Genomic DNA, 5,295 nt, shown 5'->3' on the forward strand with positions numbered 1-5,295 from the left:
TTTAGATATTGAAAAAATATTTTTAAATGTTAACATTTTAATTTTAAATTTTTTAAATAATAATGATTGATATAAAAATAATTATTTAAAATTATAAATATTTTAATTCTTTAATTTTATAAAATATTTTTGAATCTTATAAATACTCTAGCTGTCAAAAAAAAGATTAAGAAGTAAAATTAAAATGAAATAATAACTCCGCTTACATAAGTGGCGCAAACTTTCATCCCCAAAAAAATTTTATTCATAACTTTTATATATATAGTAAACTTAATTGAAAGTGTTTGTCCTTTCTCTCCTGCTCCATGCCCTAAAGACTAATTAGTCTCCCCTCAGGGGCATACATAAAAGGAACTAAAAAAGGTTATGGCCTTTCAATTTTTAAATTTTTTTTTAATTTTGTATTTTTACATTAACTTTATATTGTACCCTCTATAAACATTTTTAAATGTTTCAAAGTATACCTAATATACTTTTAAACAAGTGCTTGTAATAATAAATAAATCACTTTATATTTTTTAAAGTAAATTACTCTATTAAATAGAAGTAAATATAAAAAAATTATGTTAGTTTAAAGATAATTAATTATTTTATTAGAAGTAAGATTTTATTAAAAATATTTTATATTTTTTACCAGATAGAGTATTTTTTTCTTCATCTCAACCCTTTATTTTTAAACTAAATAATAAAATTAAGTGCTAAGGGTAAAAATTGAAAAGCATTAGGGAATAAAACACCATCTAATTAAAAAGAAAAAGAAACAGTACATCATGTGGATATCGCCCGACAACCATCCTCATTAATTATTGTCAACTGCAAATCTGTTGCTCGCAGCCACGCAAAAGTTAAATCAACTCCTTTTACTGCAAGTGGAGTTGATTTCAGATTTGAGATTTCATTGGTGCTCTCATCTAACTCCTAAGTCGGAACGTAAATGCATCTAAAGTTTTTTGTGCCTAGATTCAGTAAATTAATACTTATTCAGTTATTCTCCATAATTTATTCTTTATTATAACTACAGTATTAGTATATTTAATCATTAACTTAACTTTTAATTTGAATTATGATTAGTTTCTCCGCCAAACATTTGCCTTATGCTATGCAGATCTCGGAGATAGAATTAAGCAAGGTGAGAGTTTGAAACGTGCAATCCCCGTCTAAGAAAAAATTAGTCTGTATGGGTTATTCGTTCTTATGTGAATTGCAATTTTTATCAGGTGATTCATAATCCCATGCATTACAACAACAAAAAAAAAAAAAAATTAATATACAATTTGAATAATGAAATATAGATTCAAGGGTGATGTAAACTTTAAATTTTTACAAAACACATTATGAATTCTAAATAATTAAAGTCGAGACAATTTCGCCTTCACTGTTAAATTTTAATAAACGTCCTTAAATTGGGATCTAATATATTATTTTAACCAAATTTCACTCTACACTCCCTCACTCTTCTACTTGTATATTAGGCCTCAATTTAATAGACGTTTGTTTGAACTTAATTATAGGAGTGAAATTACCCCAATTTTAATTGTTTAAAGTTTATGAGGTACCATTTGAAATTTTAATGTTGAAATCACCCCTGAAGCTATAATTTAATATTCATATTGCATATTAATCCAAAATAAAAATACTTTTGTTTTTCCCCTGTTGACTGTTGTGCCACAAAATAAGTTTGCTAATTACAGTATTGTACAATTATTTATAATAAAATACAAGACATTGTCTATTTTGACGGAGATTTATATTATGATTTTATTATCACAGTTGTTGATTGCCCTCCTTTTCCTTTTATTTTTTGCTGATACTTTAACACTGTAATGTTAGTGTTTTTTTTCCTTCAATAATATTGATCCTTTTATAAAAAAAAAATTATGTGTGTGTGACTGTGTGTATATACATTGAAAAAACTTCGTTTTGCCGTATTAAAAAAACGTGTGCTTTCGAAAGCATATATAGTAGCTATCGCTTGTCATTTTATTGAAACTGAAGGTTCATTAAAATATATATGTATTTAAACCGAAGTCAGTGTCTTCTCCTATAATTTTAAATAGTAAGAATCACGTTCAAAAATTGATAAGAAACTTATTTTCAAATAATGACTAAAATAGAATGAATTATTATTAAAATAAAAATACAGATTGATTTTCTCTTGAATAAACTTATTATTAATCCTTTTTATGTGAATAACTTGTTATTAGTTTTTGTCAGCAAATAAGCTTCTTAATAGTTTTTAAATGTGATTCTCCCTTTTAAGTATCACATTTCATATGGATTAAACATTATTAAATAATTTTTTTATGAGTGGATGTTAGCTAATACTTACACTCCTAAAAAAAAATAGATAAAATGTTCAAAAATATAAAATATTTTAAGTCTTTTAAAATAGAATTAATAATTTTTTAAAAAAATATATTCTTAATTAAAGGTGTGTATTGTTTGTGTAGTTAGTAATGAGCCATGTTTTGAGTAATTTTTTTTTTTACTTGTGTTCATGTGTGTGTTGACATTATTTTATTTAACCGATTTACTGTCGGAGACATGAATCATGAATGATTATAAGGTCAAGCAACAATCTCTCACGTTATATATTAAAATTCAGGAATTAGGAAAGTGTTTGATTATCTCCAGCTAATTATATATTATAGTAAATGTAATCATACATGCTTAATGATTTAATAACAAAAGTACACATTACCTGATTAACTTGGTCTACGTTTAGGCAGCATGACTAGATAACAACAATGCCTTGCGTATTTTTTTATTAAAAAAGCCAAATATTGAAGGCAAAATATGAAACCACGAATCCAACCTTTAAACAGACACAGATTTTGGCCGGTCTTTTATAAATTTTAAATCCGTACTACTAACCAATAACAAATGTTAAAATTGACTTTATTAATTATATTATATAAAAATTTTATTTTTTTAGTATAACTATCTTTTATTTTTATAAATGTAATCATATCTATTGAAGCCAAATCTATACGTCCTCTGATTCAAAATACATGCCTGTTTATTTAAGATTAAAAAATAAATAGTTTAGAGATTTTTAAAAAATATTTATTTTATAGAAAATTTACAAAATTAAATATTATTTTATGTTTGGTTATCATAATTAAAAGAAAAAATATATCATTGGTCCTTATAATTTCATCAGATTTTACTTTCAATCATTGTAATTTTTTTCAATGTTTTCAATCTTTATAAGAATTAAAACCACTGAAAAGATGAAAATATAGGGATTTGAAAAAACAAAAATCCCCTAATCTTTTTAAATTATAAAAATTAAAAATACTAAAAAATACATGAATTAAAAATAAAACTCGATGAAATTATTAGGATTGCTGATTGTGTTTTTCTTAATAAAAATAATTATTAATTAATTATTTTTAAACATTCTTATCTAATCACAGGTGGCAGAAAAGTAAGCAGATAACGGAATTTAAATACTAATATAAAATTAAATTCAAAGTTCGGTGAAATGAAAATGCAAAGTTATAAATAATAGCTTCATAATCATTCACGCAAAAAAAAGTATAGTATTTAATCATTACCATTGTTTAAGTTCCAATATATATATGTATATATGTATATATATCATAATTCAACAGTGATGCAAAATTTTATGAAAGCACCTAGAAGTTAAGGTATTGGGTGGAAGCAAAAGCTGTGCGAGTCACCAAGCATTTAGGCTTAATAAAAATGTCAATAAAACAGTGAAAACGACCATCAATCTTGTCGTCTTAGATCAGAAAACCAAATATATATATATATATATATATATATAGCAGACAGTGCGTGCGGATAAGGCCACGCACCATTCAACGTATCGGATTTTGTAAAATCTCCCATCACTGTCGAGACAGAAAGAAGAAGATGGATCATTGGAATATTCATTAATTTAATCAAAACAAGCAACAATCAGATGTCTCCAGTAATTATATGGAGCTTGATAAATTAGCTGAATTATTTATAATTTGAAATTTATATTTCTATAAATTTTATATTCATGATGATATTGACTAATATGAGTTTCAGCTAATTTACATGTAGCATCAATCTAGCATTGTTAGTATGTTGATGTTAATTTACATGGAAAAATGCTGAATGGACACCTCGATGTTGAAAAATATTGCTTCAGTGACTTATATATATATACATATATACATATATATATATAGAGCACAAGATCTGTATGGATGATTAACAATGCTAGATTGATGCTACAAGTAGTGGCAATGAATGGAGAAAGAAAGATGAATAAACACATTAAAGAATGTAAAGGGGATAGAGATCAATACATTTGTAACGTGTGCGTATGAAAATTCAAGTTGGCGTGTGACTGGTACGAGTTTTTGCGCGTTGAAAATTTAATCAATTTAGATGGTTGAAGGTAAACCATTAGATAAGCATCTTAATTAATTTAATAAGATGTTTTGTTTATCATTAGTCTGATTATATATGGTTCAACCATCATTTAAACTATTAATTTTTAAATTAATGCTTTTGCCAGTTCTATTTTTAATACTTATTTATTTTTACCCATTAAGGAAGAGGTTGGAGTCCCATTTTCAATCGTTTATAGTTTATAAAGTAAATCTGATTAAAAAAAAGTTCATCTTTTGCGATGAATCCAATTCAATTAATTCCTCAAAAGAAATAGCACCAGCAAAATAATACTCCTTAATTGGCCTTGTCAAAAGGGCAACGACAAAAGGGCGTCTGAAGGGTGTTTTGGGAATTAGTCAAAAGAAGAATAAGAAGAAGAAGAAGAAGAAGGAAGGAATAAGCGCGGAGATTGGAATGTCAAAAATAAAACAGCCTCATTATAATAACCAATCATAATAACAAGTGTAAGATTTCATTCATTCCCGCAAATCAAAATTTAAAAATTAAAAATCCTCATAGTATATTATACTCTCTCTATTTTTAAATATAAATAAATTTTAATTAATTCATACAGATTAAAAAATTAGTCAATCTTAATAGTTATATCTGAAATTGAAAATTTTGAACTAAAATATAATTGTGATTAATCCATATTTTTCTCTAATTTAATGATATAATCATTTAGTGAAGGAAAATTAAAAAAATACATCATAAATGCTTTTTAAAATTTATTGTTTTGCTTATAAAAAAGGAGCTACTCCCTCTATTAAAAAATATAAGGCATTTTAATCGAATCTCACTCTCAATAAAATAGCTACTTGTTTTCAAACTAACCCTATCTTTTTATATTTATCCTTATTTAACAAATTATTTCACCCTAAAATAAATATAAATTAATTT

Source organism: Prosopis cineraria, unplaced genomic scaffold, assembly GCF_029017545.1.
Source record: "Prosopis cineraria cultivar Desert tree isolate PC_DT_omini unplaced genomic scaffold, ASM2901754v1 PC14, whole genome shotgun sequence".
Lineage (NCBI taxonomy): Eukaryota > Viridiplantae > Streptophyta > Magnoliopsida > Fabales > Fabaceae > Prosopis > Prosopis cineraria.